The following is a 20992-nucleotide window of genomic DNA, read 5'->3' as shown; positions in this document are numbered from 1 at the left end:
AAAGGGGACATTAAGATGCACATATTGGCCTTGGTAAAGCAAGAAGCCATATTATCCCTTGAGTTTGGTGGTAGGGAGGCCCAGGAAAACATGGGGATAGGGAAATGGCCCAAATCACTGAAACCTCTTTCCTGAAACATAGAAGACTGTTGAGAAGCATTTCAGGATCAATACACACCTGAACTAAGAGTCAAGATGCAGAAATCAGAGCCCAACCTAGGCAAGTCAAGTGATCTGCTTTTTCTATTCGAAGTGGATTTTCCTAAATACTGCACACCCCATGGGACAAGGAGACAGAAGAAACATGTTTACTTTAAACTGTGGCCAGTGAGCACATACAGGATTGAAAGATATCAGCTCCCCCCACCCCAGTGATTCCCCCATCCTTCCAGCCAGCTGTGTGGCATTGTCACCAGCCAAGGGAAGTTTGGGATTAGGACAGGAAGCAGTGACATTATGATTAGACTATGTAATCCCTTCCTGTATTTTCACATGGTAAGAAGCTGATGAGTAATATGGGACCTCTCCCAAAATGTTTGTTGAAATATATTGAATTTCTTTTAAAAAAATTCTTTATAGTTATATACAATTTTTTTTAATTTTTATTTTTTATTAGTTGCTCAAGACAATACAATGATTTTGACATATCATACATTTGATTCAATGGGGGTATGAATTCTCATTTTTCAACATGTAAAGATTACAGGATCACATTGGTTATACAGCCACGTATATACATACAGCAATACTAGTGTCTGTTGTATTCTACTGCCCTCCTTACCCCCCTCTCCTTTCCCTCCGCTCCTATCACCTCTCTCTACCCAATCTACTGTGACACATTTCTCTCTCTCTTTTTTTTCCTTTCCCCTCACACCATCATACATGTATTTTTTATAATGATGAGGGTCTCCTTCCATCTTCCATGCAATTCCCCTTCTCCCTCCCATTCCCTCCCAACTCTCTTCCCTGTTTAGTGATAATGTTCTTCTCATATACAATTTTTATATACAATTTTTTAAGTTATATATTTCTTTATAGTTATATACAATTTTTTAAAGTTATATACACCCTGACAATCCCCAAAGCATGGAACACAGTTCAGTCCCCAGCACTTCCCAGCCCCTCTCCTCCATCCTGCTCCCTGAACTCCACTGATCCCTTTTCAGTTAAAGTGTATTTTTCTTATTTTTATTTTTTAATTTAGGGTCCTCTAGATACACCTGATGTCAGGACCCACCATGCCACATCCATGTCATTATCCATGCCATGTACATACAAAAATTTGGTCAGATTCATTCCACTGTTCTTTGCCATCCCCCTTCTTCCTCCTCCTCAATCCCCTTCATCTACTTTACTAATCTTTCCTCTATTTTGATGAAATTCCCTCTCACATTTTTTATACCCCTCCCCCTATTTTGGATTGGCTTCCCTATTATCAGAGAAAACATTCGGCCTTTGACTTTTTTGGGATTCTCTTATTTCCCTTAGTGTAAGAGTCTCCAGTTCCATCCGTTTACTGGCAAATGCCATAATTTCATTCTTTTATGGCTGAGTAATACTCAAATATATATATATATATATAACATTCTCTTTATCCACTCATCTGTTGAAGAGCCCCTGGTTGGTTTCATGGCTTGGCTATTGGGAATTATGTTGCTATAAACATTGATGTGGCTGCATCATTATATTATGCTGGTTTAAAATCTTTTTGAAATATACTGAAGAGTGGGATAGCTGAGTCAAATAGTGGTTTCGTTTCTAGTATTCTGAGGAATCTCCATACTATTTGTCAGAGTGGTTGTATTATCTGCAGTCCCACCAACAGTGTATGAGTGTACCTTTTCCTCCACATCCTTGCCAACATTTATCATTATTTACATTCTTGATAATTTGTATTCTGACTGGAGTGAGATGAAATATTGACATAGTTTTGATTCGCATTTCCCTAACTGCTAGAGATGTTAAATTTTTTTTTCATATATTTGTTGACCATTTATATTTCTTCTTTTGACAAGAGTTTGTTTAGTTCTTTGCCTGTGTATTCATTGGTTGTTTTGTTTTTGTGGGGTTTTTTTGGGGTGTGTGTGTGTGTGTTAAGTTTTTTAGTGCTCTATATATCTTGGAGATTAATGCCCTATCTTTTATTCTGTAGTCTCTCTCTTCACACTCTTGTTTCCTTTGCTGTGCAGGAACTTTTTAATTTGATGCCATCTCATTTATTAATTCTATATTTTCTTCTAGAAGTAGCAGGGTTTATGTGTTTAAATCCTAGGTCAACTTTGAGTTGAGTTTTGTGCAGGGTGAGAGATAGGGTTAAATTTCATTCTACTACGTAAGGATTTTCAGTTTTCCCAGCACCATTTGTTAAAAAGGCTATCTTTTCTCCAACATGGGTTTTTGGCACCTTTTTCTAGTGTCACATAACTGTATTTATATGGATTTGTCTCTGTTTCTTCTATTCTATGCCAGTGGTTTAGTCAGAGCAATCAGGCAAGAGAAGGAAATTAAAAAGATACAAATAGAAAAAGAAGAGCTCAAATTATCTCTGTTTGCTGACAACATAATCCTTAGTTTGAAGACCCAAAACACTCCACCAGAAGATTTCTAGACCTCATAAATGAATTCAGCAAAATAGCAGGATACAACATTAACACTCATAAATCCTCCAGTGATGAATCTGCTGAAAAACAAAATAGGAAAACCATCCCATTCACAATAGTTTTAAAAAAACACAATAGTTTTTTAAAAAAACACTCCATAACATAAGAGGTGAATGCTCTCTACAATGAAACCTATAGAACACTAAAGAAAGAAATCAAAGAAGACCTTAGAAGATGGAAAGATCTCCCATGTTCTTGGATAGGCAGACTATTATTGTCAAATGTCCATACTACCAAAAGTGCTATAGAGTCAACTCAATCAAAATTTCAATGACATTCTTCACAGAACTAGAAAAATCAGTTTTTCTGAAATTCATTTGGAAAAATAAGAGAGTCAGAATAGCCAAAGCAATCTATAGTGAGAAGACTGAAACAGTAGGCACCACAATACCTGACCTCAAATAATACAAACAGCATGGTACTGGCACCAAAACAGGCTTGAGGACCAATATATTGAATTTCATTTGAATGATTAGGAAATCACAGCTTTCCTGACACCCAAGAGTGCCGTGCCCCCATAACAATAGTGCAGTGAAGAAGTCAGTGTCACCCTGATCTTGACAAATATCTAGGAAGCCCATGCTTATGTCTCAGGGAGAATGCTGTCGGTGGTTGGTTTTGATAATCCAAACATGTGAATAAAGAAAGTATAATTGGTGATTAAGTACTTTAAGTTTCCCACAAGCAAAGTTATATTTCAAGTATTGCTAATAGTAGCATAATTTTTAAAAATCTTTTTTATTTGTTTTTTTAATACATGATAGTAGAATGCATTTTGACATATTATGCACGCATGGAGTACAACTTCCCATTCTTCCAGTTGTACATGATGTGGAATTACATTGGCTGTATATTCATATACAAACATAGGAAAGTAATGTCCAATTCATTCTTCTATCTTTCCTATTCCCACTCCTCTTGCCTTCCCTTCAATCTTCTTTGTTTAATCCAAAGTACTTCTGTTTTTTCTTGCCACCCACACCCTTATTATGTGTTAGCATTCACATATCAGAGAGAACATTCTGCCTTTGGATTTGGGAGATTGGCTTGTTTCACTTAGCATGATAGTCTCCAGTTCTATCCATTTACTGGCAAATGTCATAATTTCATTTCTCTTTATGAGTAATATTCCATTGTGTGTGTATGTATATATATGTGTATATATATAATATTTTCTTTATCCATTCATCTGTTAAGGACACCTAGGCTGGTTCCATAGTTTAGCTATTGTGAATTGAGCAGTAGCATAGCATAATTTTCAAATGCATTTCTGGCATGAATATGACTACAATCATTAGGGCAGGAGGAATGAAAAGTGTCTCAGAGAACTAAGTGTCAATATTATCTTTGCTACTGATCTAAATCTTGTTGTTGTTTGGGAAAGGGACAATATTTGAGTGATGATTAACTCAATGCTCATCAAAAACACTGAAGAAGGAGGAAAAGAAACTACAGAAAGAGTCCAGGTGATAGGCAGGAGACCATATCCCAGGCCAACTGCTACTCTGAGACAGTCTTGATTTTTCCACCAACTTTCCCTGAACCAATTCATATTCTCTTTCTCTGGTACTGGGAATTGGACTCTGGGGTGCTTTACCATAGAGCTAAGTCCCAAGTCTTTTTTTATTTTTTACTGTGAGACGGGGTCTTACTAAGTTGCTCAGACTGGCCTCAAACTTGAGATCCTCCTGCTTCAGCCTTCTGAGTCACCAGGACTAAAGGTGTGCACCATGCCTAGCTCCAATTTTCTCTTAATAATTGTCAGATTCTTAAGTTGTTGGGAGTACAACAGAGATAAAGTGCATGAATGTGACTTAAATTTTGTTAAGCCATATAAACTAAGAAGTATTAGATACCTATTCAGATAATTTCTTTAATCCTTGCAGAGATATGCTTAGCTGTTAACTTCATCATGATGTGAAATGATCAGCTTTTCATGATTTATTATTATCTCCATTTTATTATTTTCATTAGCAACATCATTATACTCATCATCGTATCAATTTTTGAGGGCATACTTTGGCCCCAGAACAATGGTATGTAATTTATTAGATTAACTCTTTTAAAAATTCTCATAACTATTTTAAGAAGTAGGCATAATTATTGTGTTCATATTGGGGAGGTAGAAAGAGGAGAAATAAATACAAGAGAAGTTAAATGAGTTGGGTATTCAAGTGCATGTGGCAGAACCATGACTCAAACCTAGAGCTCTTTGCCTCTGAAATCCTAAAGACTCAATTTCTTATAATAAGATCTTCACCATCAAATGATATTTCCAAATATCTGGAAAAGATGGTTCCAGATATTTCCATTTCAGTCAGGAAGTTAATGATTTGTATAATTTGAAGTTCTCAGGTAAGTGTTGTATATGCAAACATGTATATTTTTGTCTGAGGAAAAAGTAGAAATAGCTCCTTTACTCAAAAAAACTTCCAGTATGATGGAAAAGTATGTATTTAAGAAAATAGACATGAGAACATCTAATGCATTTTGTATTCATTTCTTCTTCTTTTTCTTTTTCTTTGTTGATCTCTTTTTCATCAAAGGAGTGAGTACTTGGCCTCATCCAATATAATAGTTTTATTTTTAAGACACACAACAGATCATTTCACTGAATTTTTATAACATACCTGTGGGAAACTAGGGACTAGTCTTCTATTTTGAAGATGGCAAAACTGATACCTGAGATATTACATGATCTGTGTACTGTTACATTTCACTTGTTCATTCAGAAAACTTTACTGAGTTCCCACTCTATGCCAACTACTGTGCTAATTGCTGGCTTTGTCTTTCATAACTACTGAAATGGTGGAGTAAGGACTGTTATACATAGGTGACCAGGAAGGTGGAGTCATAGACTTGAAGCTGGGAGGAGAGGACTGCTGGGAAAGGTTTGAAAGAGGTAATATTTGAAGGCAACTTGGAAAAAAAAGGAGTGGAATTTCCTAAAGAGAAGAAAGGGAAGACAGGAGGTTAGTGGGTGCTCTGAGAGTCCCCTTGCAGATGTGGTTGGCATTCTTGTGGTTCCTAATTTGGGGTACATTTCACTGAATGAAGCTGCCGTTTTCAAGGAAGGTTGTGATTTGAAGTGGCTGAATGGAATACTGGAAAAGAAGGTGTTTTGGGGGTGACTCTGCTTGCGACCTCTCTGACCTTGGGCAAATTATTTAATTCCTCTGAGCCTCAGTTTCTTCTGACATGAAATGAGAATAATAATACTGCCTACTTCATGGTTATTTATCAGAATTAAATGAATTAAACATGTCTCTGTTTGTCCCATAGCATAAATTTAATACATATTATTTTGTCCCCACTTTCTCATAAATAAAGAATTGACATTATTGCAATCTTTATTTCCCCCCCCAGGGAACTAAATTCAAGAAAAGCCGAATAACTTGGTCACTCAACTTGCATGTGACAGAATCACCATTCTTGGTTTTCCATTTTTTGATTTCAAGAGAAATGAAAACTCACCATTCTCATGGACCCAGACTTCCTCAGTTGCTTTGAGGCCAAGAAGGGCCCCAAATAATAACTCTAAAACCTACAGATAAAAGGGAAAGGCCTCTATCACAGACCTTCTGAAATGATGGCATCATTTTTAAGAGTTGTTGCATTTTGTACTTGCAAAAGAACATGGTGACATTTGGCAAAGACATAGTGCTGGACATTGTATCCCAGAATGCTGGATGAGGTCAGGTTGAAACACCTGACAGAGCGGAGCAGCCGCCTAGTTCCTCCATCCTGCCTCAGATCTGTTCTTCCCTGCCCCCACTCCATCCATGGTGATGCGTCCCACAGCTACCATAGTACACACTTCCGTTCTTGTCAAGCAGCCATGTAACTGGGTACTTTGGGGGTCTGACTTCATCGCTTGTTTGTGATCTCCCTCTTGGAGCAAGGATTTTCACTCAGAATTCCCACATGGGGACTTCAGAATATTCTCCCTCTTGCCATAGTGGTAAAGATGGCCCCACTTCCTCATTGTTTTCATCACTTACACAATGGCAACAGGAACTCACTAACCTTCTAAGTGAATAAGAAACCTGCATAAGACAATGAGCATGAGAAACATAAGTGCAGTTTTCTTCTGTGCAAGCAGGTTTTTATTTTCTCAGGGTAATTAGGGCAATTTTTCATGCATCTCTGAATCTGCAGACCCTAGAAAAATACATGAAAAATATTATTTAAGACACAGTCTACAACAAGGAAAAGACATTGGTGGTGAGAAGCTGATACTTTCACAAAATGGTTATGATACAGAGCAGATTAAAAATAAGACCCACTGGATAGAAGAACATGTAGGTTGCATCCCAAACAGTAAAAGGTACACAAAGAAGGTACATTTAAAACAGGTTGTGAATAAAGATAGAGTTTCCACAGGAAAGGATTCAAAATCATGGCATTCTTTTCAGGAAAACAGCATCAACAGAAGCCAAGAGGCTTAGGAATTTCAGGCATGAGATGGGGGAAGTGAATGATATATTTTATCTGAGGACTGCAAACATGTAGGTAAATAATGTTGGATAATAGTGGAAAGGCAAAATAATGCGTATTTAAAGAAATCTGGATTTAGTTTGATAGATAACTGGGGATCGTGAGTGAGGTGATATAAAATATGTTTAAGAAAACAATCTGGCAGAATAGGAAGCATGGGATGGGAAAAATGTAGGAAAATGATTGTAAGAGCCATTATGAGAGGGCAGGAGGGACTGGTATAGGGCGGGAAGAGTGGAAGACATTTGACTCTAGAGCAAATGTGAAGCTACAATTCAATGGAACTGGCAACTGACAAGACGTGGGCACAGGAAGAAATCTCTCTAGTCATGGAAACTTATGCCAAACATATATGGAAGTTAACAGAGAGAAGAGCAGGAGTGGTGATTTGAGGGAGAAAAAAAATGATGGTTCTCAGATCATGTTTGGTACGTTTTAGGTTTTAGGTGTTGAAATTTATATAGTGATCATTGAAGTAATGGAAATGGATGTTTATGAGAGACTCTAAAGATATAGGACATCTGAGCATATCTAAATTTAGGAGAGTAGAGGAAGAAGTGGAGCCAGTAAGAGAGGGAGTAAAGGGAGGTGCTGTTCCGTATCAGTGGGAAGCGGTACAGCAGAGGTGATTGGGAGAAAAGTTGGCTGGGAGATCTGGTAATTAGAACCTCACTGATGATCTTAGGAGGAGTGAGAGGGAGAAACACATAATGGAAGAAGTTATGAACTCTTGTCACAGAGACAAACCCACATACCTACCTATATGGCAGATATTTGATATTTGACAAAGGTGCCAAAAATATACCTTAGCTGAGTGCAGTGGCATACACATGTAATCCCAGCTGCTCAGGAGGCTGAGGCAGGAGTATAGAGATTTCAACGTCAGCCTCAGCAACTTAGCAAGGCACTTAGCAACTCATTGAGACCCTGTCTCTAAATAAAATACAGAAATTAGGCTGGGGATGTGGCTCAGTGGTTGAGGGCCTCTGAGTTCAATCTTCGGTATCCCCCACCCCCCTCCCCCCCAAAAAAAAAGAAAAGAAAAAAATACCTTGGAGAAAAAATAGCCTCTTTAACAAATGGTGCTGGAAAAACTGGATAGCTATATGTAGAAAAATGAATTTACACCCTATTTCTCACTCTGCACAGAACACAAATCTAAATAGACCAAAGACTTAGAAATTAGACCAGAAACTTGACAACTGATAGAAGAAAACACAGGTCAACAGACCATTACCTAAGTGCTGACACCCACTTCCTTAAGAAGACCCCCAAACACAAGACACAAAACCAATGGTCAATAAGTGGAATGCCATCAAACTAAAAAGCTTCTGCACAGCAAAGGAAACTATTAAAAGTATGAAAAGAGAGCCTACAGAATGGGAGAAAATCTTGGCCAGTTACTCCTCCGTTAGGGGATTAATATCCAGGATATACAAAAAAATTAAAAAAACTTAACACCAAACAACAAATAACCCAAACAATATATGTCAAAAGAACTAAACAGAAACCTCTCAAAAGAAGAAATGCAAATGACTGACAAATATATGAAAAAAATTTCAATGTTTCTAGCAATTAGGGAAATGCACAGCAAAACTACATCGAGGGCTGGGGTTGTGGTTCAGTGGCAGAGGGCTTGCATAGCTTGTGTGAGGCACTGGGTTTGATTCTCAACACCATTTATAAATAAATAAAGGTCCATCGACAACTAAAAAATTATTTAAAAAATCTATGTTGAGATTTTATCTCTAGTAAGAATGGCAATGATCAAGAATACAAATAACAATAAATGCTAGTGAGGTTATGGGGAAAGCAATGTGTACATTGCTCATGGGATTACAGACTGGTACAACCACTCTGGGAAGCAGTATGGAGATTCTTCAAAAGACTAGCCATAAAACCATCACATGATTCAGCTTTCACACTTCTCAGTATTTTCCCCAAAGGTCTGAAATTGGCATATTACGGCAATACAGCCATTTCAATGTTTATAGCAGCATGATTCACAATAGCTAAATTATGGAATCAACCTAGCTGCTCATCAATAGATGCATGAATTAAAAAATTATGGTACATATATATAATGGAATTCTACTCAGCCAGAAAAAGAATTAAATAATGGCCCTTGCCAGTAAGTGGATGGAAGTGGAGAATATTAAACTAAGTGAAATTAGCCAAACTCAGAAACTCAAAGGTTGAATATTTTCCCTCATGTGCAGCAGGTGGAGTAAAATAAAGGAAAGGGGATGGAAAGGGTAGGTAACATGAAGAACCAATCATATATAAATAGATGAGTGAAAGGGAGTCTAATAGAGTAGAGGAAGGAGAATAGAAGAGGGGAAGGAAAAGGGGGAGGGAAACGTGGGGGATCATGAATTGAAATAAACTTCCATGCACATATGTGTTTGTCAGGATGAATCCAACTACTATGTATCACTATAAAGCAATAATAATAATGATGATGACAACGATGATGATGATAATAAAAAAAGAAGTGTTGTCACAAAACTAGTGAAAGTAACTGTTTTCATCTAATAGTGGGAATGAAGAAGGGATATGGAAATGATGAGTCTTTAGGACAAGTATGGGGTTTCTTAGGTAAGGTCATATAGGCAAAAGCTGAGAAGTCAACCAAGAAGGAAAGATGGAAGATGGAGGAGAAGATAACTGTTGGAGGAGCACAGTACAAGGAGGAAGGAGGGCTTGGGTCAAAAGCACTGGTGAGGGATTCGTCTTAGATTTATTGGGGGGAGGATGAGAAGGAAGAGGAAGGGTATCCTGAAGTAGGAGGAGAAGCAACTCAGATCAAAGAGAAAAATATCTCCGTGAAAGGGGAAGTAAAATCATCTGCTATGAGTGGGGAGTGAGGCAGGGTTATGGAGAATGGAAGAGAGGTGGGAAGTGGAATGATAGGTCAGTTGAATGAAAGTAGATATGAGTATCAGTATGCTCAACAAAGAATAGATTTGGGATGGATCCAGTCCAAATGACATCAAGTTTTCTTTCTAACAATTGGAAACCATTCCTGAAGGCTAGGGACTGGCATGGTAGAACAGAAGTTCAAGGTGTCAAGGCATCCTGGGGTGGTGGTGAGTATGTGAAATGGCTAATCAATGTCAAGTCCAACAGACATGAGATGAAGGGAGAACTCAGAGTGAGTGGCAGTAAAAATAAGAAGAAATTTTAAGGGTTGCAAGCAGTTGGGAGGGGAAGAAGGCAGGGGAGGATGGTTAGAGAGGATCTCTGGGGGACTGGCATCTTCATGTGGAGCCACACTGAGGGATAAGCAAGTCTGTATTGTGGGGCTTTTTTTTCTTATTGGTACTGGGGATCGAACCCCGGGGCACTTTGTAACCAACCCACATCCCCAGAAACTTTTATTTTTTTAATTCTTAATGTTATTTAAAAATTTTTATTCGGGCTGGGGTTGTGGCTCAGTTGTAGAACAATTACCTAGCATGCGCGAGGCCTTGGATTTGATCCTCAGCACCACATAAAAATAAATAAATAAAATAAAGGTATTGTGTCCAACTACAACTAAAAAAATAAATATTTTTTTAAAATTTATTTTCTTTTTAAATTTTATTTTGAGTTGTTTAGGGCCTTGCTAAATTGGTAACACTGTCTTTGAACTTGTGATCTTCCTGCCTCAACCTCTAGAGTCACTGGGATTACAGATGTGTGCCACCAACCTTGCTATTGTGGACACTTTCTAAGTGACAGAGGTGAGTTGCTGATGTCTGGCACTGGAAGAGATCAGAATTTGTAATGTGATTTTTAGACTTATACACTTCTGTTTAAATTCAACTAGTTTTTCCACAAGTAAATATTTCTGCCAGAAATGTATTTCATTTTATTAATTTATTAATTATTTTTACATTTACTGACTTATTATAAAGAATATTATAAGGAATGTGGATAAAGAATTGCACAAGGTTGTTAGAGTCTGTAAACAAGTCTGGATGGTGCCTGGCAAAATGCCAGAGGGAGTGGTTTGTGAAGTAACACCAGCAAGCCATTAAGTGTGGAGATTTCTTATTGGTTGACTGATGTATCTCGTTTATGCTAATTAAGATAAGCTGTGTGGAATGTATAAATACCTCTGTTGTCCTACAATAAATGGCTCCCATTCCTGCTGTATCAACATACACAAGTTGCTCGTCACCCCCTGGTTATATTGCTGCAGCCGTACTCCGGCACAAGGTAAGGTGTGGGAGACAGGGAGTAAAGCTTCTATGTAGAAGTTAGATAGATAGATAGATTGATTTTTTTTAAAAGCAATAAAGGCGGCTGGGGATATAGCTCAGTTGGTAGAGTGCTTGCCTTGCATGCTCAAGGCCATGTGTTCAATCCCCAGAACCAAATAAAACAAAAAAGCAATAAAGTACCTGGGCCTGTAATCCCTGAGACTCAGGAGACTGAGGCAGAAGGATGGCAAGTTACCTAGAGAAATGTCTTAAAAATAAATAGGATTGGGGATTTAGCTAAGGGGTGAACTGCCCCTGGGTTCAATCCCCAGTACAAGAGGGAAAAAAAAAGCAAAACAAAGTTGTAACTTTCAAAGAGATAAAATAGAGACATTCGGTCTCACATCTAGGTAAGTCAAGAGTTTAAGAACTCACTATATGTTCTGCTGAACTAGATAGAAACTTGATAGAAATTTTATAGGTCTCTGGAATCAAAAGAAAAAGAACATATGAGTCCAGAATATCATTATCAGCAAGGATAGCTGGTGTTCCCAATGCTGATGGTGGGGACGAAAAGAGAGAACAGCTGGTGGAGAAGCTGCCAAGGCGCTTGATGACAGGGAGTTGATAGAGAAACTCAGGAAGGATGCAAAAAAGAAAAACCAGGAAGTGACTAACCTGAATACCAAACAGGAAGCACACAAGCATGGTCCCAATTCAGTCTTCAGCCAGGAGCACGGTTGATGAATGCTTCCCTTCTTGGGGCGCTGAAGGAAACAACCTACTTGGGGGGTGGGATTACCAAGGATTCAGTGTTGTTTAGAGCCAGGGCAGGGGATAAGCAAAAGCTCTGTTAATAGAAGCAAAAGGACCAAAAGCAAAAAATGGGGAAACTTTGTACATAAAAGAGCAAAACTGAGTTTGGATAACATCATAGTTCCTCTGTAATCACCATTTATGACGCATAAATAGAACCCAAATAAATAATTATGGGTTATTATCAGTCCCAAAGGGCCTAGAAGGCTCTGAGGTGGAATCAGCTTTCAGAGGGAGGAGAGATTCCTCTTGTTTTCATGCAGGAGGGAAGAGACTGCCCTTGGCCCTCAAGCTAGCTGATGCGGAAACTAGGAAACTGCTGCATCACAGCCTACCACTAGGGGGCACTGCTCTGGACATGACACCTTCAGGACCCAAGTGCCCGGACCTAAGAGGATTCCAGCACTTCCTTGCGACTGGCCCCCAAAAGTATGATTTTTGAGTTTTTAAACTAAATTGGCAGAAAACCTTACATTCCTTTAAATTCTGTTTTCCATAATCAGAAAGTAACAAAACAAAACAAACACCTAAGCCATACAGATAACAAAGATGGCTTGAAAAAGAAAGATGACTAAAGAGTCTACTTCACATCCTGGGGTTAAAAATTCTGTTTTTACATTGCAAATACCATGAAAATGTTCTTTATTTATATTTATAACATATGTATTGACCTCTGAATTGTGAAGCATTACATATATTATCTCATTTAATCCTCACAAACAATCCTAACAGGTGTGCATTATTGTTAATATTTAATAGCATATTCATATAAACATATTATTGTAATAATTATCATTAATAATATTAAATAATAATGGTAGCTATTATTAAAATTATTAATTACTTATGCACATTTTACTTTTGAGGAAAGTGGAGCACAGAGTGGCAAAGTAATGTCAGCAAATCACACAGCTAATAAATTGAGAATCTGGGATTCCAACTCAAATTTGTCTGACTCCAGTAGCAGAATGGTTTACTGCACTATCTATACTACCACTTCTATTTGTACCAGGAAACCTCTAGCAGACAAAATAAACATGAGATGATGTTAAATAGCAGTAGAAAAAATTTGAATTTGGCAAAGGAAGAAATTCCTTAAGGACACTAAATCAAGGATAGAGAGTATTTTTCTGGAGTGGTTTTAGGTCTTGTCTTTTCTCTTTCTCTCCCTTCCTTCCCTCCCTCCTTTCTTCCTCTCTTTCTCTGTCTCTCCCTTCCTTTCTTCCTTTCTTTCTTCCCCACTCCACGACCCCAAGAGAGTAACTTAACAGAAATTTGTTCCAGGTGATGTAATCTATTACTTTTGTTTTATGATGAGTGTCTGACAAGTCTCAACTTACAATTTTTAACTCCCTGCCTCAATTAACTTGAAACCCCTCAGTTGACCTGACCCTAGTGGTGGCACATCCGCAGGTTTCCTAGAAGTTGCTGTCTGGGCAGCCTGACACTCATTCTAATCAAGTGAGGTAAGATGAGCATTCTAGCAGCTGCCAAGTTGGAGAGCTTTATTTAGATTCTCTCTTTTTCTCTCTCTAAAAAAAAAAAAAAAAAAAAAAAAAAAAGCACTCCCTGATCTCAATTTGCATGAATGTGTCTGTTCCCGATGAGACAGGGATGATTGAGGCTGGAAGACTCCATCTGAGCTGTAGAACCAGAGCTGCTGATTGGATCCACCCTGGCAGGCTGAATTTGTAGGTGTGGTGACAAGACCCCAGCACCTTAGGAGACAATTGGCAGCTCCTCACTTGATAGGCTCCTGCTGCTTGTTGGTTTTTGTCCAGCTCTGAGTTTGGACCCTCCAGTAGACCCCAGCCATGATGTCACTTTGTCCTTCATCTCGGCATAGCTAATCTTGTCAGCCAAGACGAGGACCCGACTCTTTCCAGGATCCAGGCAGTGGAGGGGCAAAGGTGGATAGAAAGCTACCCTCAAGAGGCTGAGTGAGAATAGGGACCCTCAAAGTTTCGTTTTTGCAAATAAAACAAGAAGAAAGGATGATAAACTGCAACAGAGTTTAGGTCAGATACAATACAAAAACATTTGATTCTAAGATTATTTTGAAAATTAAGCTAAACATGTCTTAGGTGAATAAAATCAATATTCTAAGCAGTTTTTAAAAGCCTTATTTTCTTGCTTTTTTTTTTTTAACCCTTTACTACGTACGTTTAACAGAAAATCTACAAAGAGAATATATCTCAATGAAATTAGGAAAGAAATGCAATGGAGGAAAGCTAGAACTAAAGTGTGGCCTAGTTCAATCCAGTCTTGGCTGGCCAGGTGTTTTGCAGCCTACAAAGTTACATTACGAAGGTCCAGCATACCCGAGCCTGAATTCTCCACTGGGTGGATGGATTTTAGCAATAGGGACAATAGCATGGCAGCTGGGGGGGTGGGCAGGGAGAGTGGGTGCCCTGCAGTGGTTGCCTGCAGGCTACTCTGTTTACAAACATGCATAGGAACCAATTCCCAGGGAAAGTATTTCTGAAGAATTCACTGGAAGAGATCCACCCCTGTCCCCAAAGTACATGCTTGAAGAAAAAAGTACAGGCAGATGAGAGGATCCTCCTGATTGTGTGTCTGCCCTACACCTAAGAGTAAATCGTTACTTGTATTCCAGAAAATCAAGTAAAGTCAAAATATGAATCATGATAATAACATTTACCAAATTTGAATTACATTCTGGGCAGTGAGTATTAATTTTTTTAACCATTTCACTAACCTTGTGAGGTAGACGTCGTGTTAGTGTTTTGTCACCTCCTAATGAGAACAACTTAGAGAAGAAAATGTTTATTTTGAGCTCACAATTTTAGAGGATTCAGTTCGTGGTCAGCTGACTACGTTGCTCTAGGCTCAAGGTGAGGCAGAGCATCCTGGTAGAAGAGCATGACGGAGGAGTGCAGCTCAGGACATGGTGGTCAGCAAGTAGAGAGGGCCAGAGTGGAAGGATCCAGGGACAATATAATCCCCAAAGGCATGCCCTCAGATCCCTATTTTCCTTAGCCATATCCTACCTGCCCACAGTTATCACACATTAATCCATTCAAATGATTAATCCATCCAATGGATTAATCCACTGATTAGGTTACAGTTCTCATAATCTAATAGCTTCACCTCTGAACATTCCTATATTGTTTCACATGTGAGCTTCTAGGGGATACCTCATATTCAAACAATAACCAAAGTCATTATGATGATGCACATTTTACAGATGAGAAACTGATGGCTAACAGTGTTGAGGGATTTGCTCTAGGTCCCATTATTGCTAATGGTCAAAGCCCAGGCCCTGTCTGATCTGGATGGGACTCCACGGTCATTGCTTTCAATCATAGCTTGCCTCTGCTCCTCTCAGGGATAAAACTTTTCCCTTTCCTTTCCTTTTCTTTCTTTCTTTGTATGTGTTGTACCAGGGATCAAACCCGAGTTCATTTTACCACTGAGCTACATCCCTAGCCCTGTTTATTTTTTACTTTGAGACAGGGCCTCACTAAGATTCTGAGGCTGGCCTTAAACTTACCATCCTCCTGTCTCAGCCTATGGAATAGCTGAATTACAGGGATGTGCCACTGTGCCCAGCAAGGAGCTTCTTCTGACAGATGAATTTCTTCTAAGTATTCCTATTAATGGTGCAGATTATAGTTAATTCCCTGGATATCAAGGTGATCCATGCACCAACAGGCCACTTAAGAGAATTATTGGAAAGTAATGCCAAACATCTTCCTATGTAAAATTTTAAACTTGATCTTTGCATTCGTCATAGGTTTTTCATCATAGATTTTCACTCAGATGTATTTATTTAGTATTTATTATATTAACAGCATCAGGTCATTGCCATGGCTAGCACTAAAGAAAGGTAAAGAATGTTCTTTGTTCTCAAAGATGATAATATACCTGGGTAAATAAAGCTAATAATCTAAATTATATCATACTAATATTAAAATACTTCAATGCTTCCCCATTTTAATTGGAGTAGTGTGTCCAATAAGGCTTCCTTTATTACCCATACCATCATCTTAGTGTTTACCTAGACATGCTGAAGGCTGATTTATTGCATGTATCTATAACTTCTGCTCTTGGGCTGTTTTTCTGGCTATGAGTGCTAATCCTACAGAGAACAAGCCGGAAGCACCAGAGAATCAACACCCCGAGGAGCATAGGGACTGGTTAATGAGAAACCCAGTTTCCTGGCCTCCTTGCATGTTCTATCTGTACAGCAACCCAGAGCTGTCATGGGATTGAGACACAGGTGCCCCGAGTGATAGCCTGTTCAACACACCCTATGTTGACTTACTTTTCTCCCCTATCGCACTCACCTAAATAAACTGCAGGTGCACAAACTGTCTCAGGATTTGCTTCTGGGGAGCACAATCTTTGTGGAAGTCCCCATGTGATGTGGTCATGACTTCCTCCCCAACCTCTATTTACAGTACCCCTCTTTTGATCATTAGGCTTCAGCCATGTTGGCTTTTCAAGTGTTTTTATTCTCTTTCTGGGTGTTCAAACCTGCTGTTCTCTCTCTATGAGTTGCTATTTTTTTCTTCTTTCCAGAAGTGGCTTTTTCTGATCTTCCATGTCTATGGTTAAATGTCACTCCAAAGAGACTACCTCTCCCCACCCAAGCAAGACCCAGGGTTCCACACTGCGTCCTGGTCTCTGTATTCTTGGCACTTACCACTGTTGGTTGTGTGCAGCTGTGTTTAGTGATACATGGTCTGCTTCCTACATGACTGTAAGCTCCTTGAGAGCAGAAACACGTCTGTTTTCTTCACTGCCTTAGATCTAGGATTTAGAACAGTGTCTGAAAAATAATTTGCATCCACTATATATTTGTTGAATGAATGAAAAATACTGGAATATAAGGCATTTTGAAAACAATTAAATAGGGCTCTGAGGTACCCTGGGTAGAATAAAACTGTAAAACATGAGAGAGGATGGGAAGGCTTTGTGTAGGACTGTCCTCAGCCTTGAAGAATAAATAGGATTTACAGATGATACGTGGAATTTGTCAAGCACTTGTTAGATGCTGATGTTGTGCCAGGCATTCTAATGATGTGCCTCTCACAATGCATTCTCTGCTACCTTGCAACCTTGCAAAAATGACTCAAATTTTAAAGTTGGAAGTAACATAAAGCTCAGAAGATTAAATAACTTTTCCATACCCACAAAGCTAGTAAGTGACGGTGTCATTTTTCAAACCCGATTCTTCCTTTTAGCAAAGCACATTCTTTTCAGCAGTATTTCAAAAATGTATGTGTTGATCCTACAGATCGCTAGGTGATGATGGATGGATGAAGTAGAGCAAACCATCTTCACTCCCGGGAAAAAGGAGGCATCTGACCCAGCAGCTATAATTGGCTGAGTGCGTGTTGTTACATCATGTGTGATGAACTGAAAGAGCTCTGGGAATATTAAGTTATTTATAAGCCCAGAGACCATGTTTCTGCATCTACGAGCAAGGTAATTATGACATTTCTCTTGCTTACTTCATTGGATGGCTTAAAACTTAAATAAATATGAAGACATATTTGAAAGTGCTTTGTAAATTTCAAAGTTCCTTCTTATCATTCCCCATGTCTGTTAAAATCATCCTGCATGCATATATTATTAGGAAATAGCAATCAAGAACTTTCATACCTTAAGTAAAATTATTGAATGAGGTATGGAAGGACAATGATAAATAACTTAACTCATCTGTTTGACTCTATAGTTCTATAAAAGTCTGCTGAAATCAACCCAGAAAAGAAGGACAATACTTTGGTCAATTATATAAAGAAAATTTCTTGATACTAAATGTTTTCACAGTACAAAAAACCACAGAATTTTATAGACAACAAAGACTGATGATGTTTAGCAAATATAACCATTGAGAGTAGATTCTTTGGAGATTTAGCTAAATGGTAACTTTCCATTTTTCTTGATTTTTCATTAATAGATACTTAAAATATAGAGTAGAGACACCCCTAGTTGAAGAGTCTGTCAAATAAGAAAGGAGTAAAGTGATAATGTTCTTTTCCAACTCCCAGTGTTACATACTTCTCAGAACCACTGACAATAGTCGACCATAATGCCATTGTCATCGCATGTTTTTCTTTGTCTTGCAGCAGGTCAAATGGTTCTTTGTGTATTTCCACATTCATCCCCAGGTTTGCAGTAAATGTCCCTTGGTTCTAACTACTGCCCACTCCTACAGGCTGGTGTTAAATTGTACTTGCATCAACTTGGTCAATCTGAGAACTGTATTTCCCAGAATTCCCTACCCTGGATGGTTTCAGTATAGAGTTGTCCAAAAGAATTTGTATAAGATTTGGAAGGTCAAAGAGAAGGAGCAGCCATTACACTCAGAAGTTCATCACAGTTGTGTTGTCAGATAGAGTGATGGGTGTCTCACAGATCCCCAGCTGGTTCTTGCTTGCCCCTCCTCTGCATCCTGTTTATCTTCCAGGCTCTTGGCCCTGATTACCCACAGCAGCCCCCGACTTGGCTGTGCAGCCACTAAACTGTGGCTAACACAGAAGCCACAGTCTCCCATAGACTACTCCACTCCTCTCCCTTTTGTGTTCCTACTGTATCAGGTGGACATGGTTATTTTTTCTCAGAATTCCCTACAGGCCTTGTCTTGTCCACCTGTGCTAGGATTCTGGGCAGACTTCTTCATGACTTTTGTTTTTCCTGCTTCTCCAATTCTCCCTTCCATACCTTCACTTCCTCATCATCTTACAATTTTGTATCTTCTTCCTACAATAAAGTCTAACATCTGACAAAGTATAATTCTTCTAATAGACCTCTTATATCCATAATATGGTTGTGCTCTTTCTCTGACTGTACTGTGACTGATACCCTATTGATGCTGCATGACGTTCTAGAGGTACAGATCTTGAAGGATGGCAATCTGGCTAAGTTTTAAATAATCAGTGAGTATTTGCCATAGGTAACTAGGATACCTGGTAGTCAAGGGCATGTAATGGCAAAATAATTACTTCGTTATCTGTAGTTACCTGGTAAGAAGTGTTTATAGAAAGGCTCTGAGCCAAGCATGTTGGTGTCACCTGTAATCCCAGCAACTAGGGAGGTTAAGGCAGGAATTTGAGGCCAGCTTCAGCAACTTAGTGAGGACTTAAGCAACTTAGCAAGATCCTGTCTCAAAACAAAAAATAAAGAAGATGGGAATATGGCTTAGTGGGTAGGTATCTCTGGGTTCTATCTCCAGGCAGAAAGTAAGAAAGAAAGGCAGGCTGGCTTTGGATGTTCAAGAATCTGCTGCCATAGAAATGTAAGTGTAAATGAAAGCCTACGGTGTTGATTAGCTTTCCCTAAGTTTACTAGAGGATTTAGAGAAGGAAAATAGTGAGATTAGGGGTTAAATTCCCAACTCAAGGATCAGGTAGAGTCAGAAAGTTTCTGAGACTTTCCTGACATGAACTCTTAGCACTGAAATTTCTGAAAATCAACCCAAAGTTGAATCTTTCAAGTTGTTGAGTTACAACACAGTCTTCCACACCAAAGTCCTGACTTTATCATGAGAGACTCTGCAAGGCTCTACATTCAATCAGTGGGGCCCTCAAGACCAGGCTGGGCCATGTGTGAAGATTCAGAAGAAGCTGAGAATACAAAGCACCAACATTCTGCTGAATCTTCTTTGCTATAGAAATAGCTTTTCCTCCCCTAAGGAATTATATTTGCTTTGCCTGAAGAACTTGCAATGGCCTCTGCATAGGTAACCATCTAGGATGGAACCACTGATCCTCCTCAGGAATTGCCTTGACTGCCTCTCAGTGTGTCCAGATCTCGACACAGACTCAAGTTCTGGCAGGCCCAGGGCAGGGATGGGGATCAGACACAACTGGGATCCAGAAGTTACTAAACACACAAAATAATCCCAAGACTTTGACAATTATAAAAAACATTTTGTAATTCATTTTCTTTTAAAAAATATTTGACAAATAAAGATTGAATATATTCAAAGTGCACAATGTGATGACTTGGTGTACAGTTGACCCTTGTTATCTATGAGGGATTGGTTCCAGGACCCCAACAGATACCCAAATCCACAGAAACCAAGTTCTTATATAAAACGTTGTCCTATTTGCATATAACATACACAGTCCTCCCATATACCATTAATCATCTTTAGATTACTTGTAATACTTAACATAAATGCAGTTTCTATGCTATATTGTTTAGGAAATAATTAGAAGAATAAAATTCTGTACATGTTCAGTGTAGACAAAATTCTATTGATTTATTTATTTACATTTTCCCCCATAGTTGAATTCATGGATGCAAAACTTACAGATATGGAAGGCTAGCTGTGTATGCACTGTGTCATGATTACCACAATCAAGTTAATTAGCACATCCATCACCACTCCTGCTAACTTGTTCTTACAACTGAAAGTTTATATGTTGTCATGTCCCTGTTCCCCACACTCCACAGCTCCTTGCAACCACTGTTTAACTCTTTTTATTTATTCTTGTTTTTAATGTTTTCTCATTTTATAGAAATTTTTTGCTGCTAGGGATTGAACCCAGGACTTTGCACTTGCTGAGCCCCTAGGTGCTCTATCACTGAGCTATATCCCCATTCCTACACTACAATTTTTCTAGAAATTCAAAAGGTTTTGACAAATTTTCTTGAAAAAAAACCCCTGAGGAATGTGATTGTGAATGGTCATGTCAGGGTGAATTTATTAATATGGGTACACTGAACAGAGATGCTGCATTCAGGGTTTTAGCTTGAATGACTGGAAGTGGCTCTAGGTTTGCTTTGATGGTTGGATCTGTGCAGAAGACATGTTTGAAAATGATAGTGTATCACCGTTATTGTTATCAGTAGAGA

This window comes from Marmota marmota, unplaced genomic scaffold (assembly GCF_001458135.2).
Source record: "Marmota marmota marmota unplaced genomic scaffold, marMar, whole genome shotgun sequence".
NCBI lineage: Eukaryota > Metazoa > Chordata > Mammalia > Rodentia > Sciuridae > Marmota > Marmota marmota.
This window is presented reverse-complemented; position numbering follows the sequence as displayed.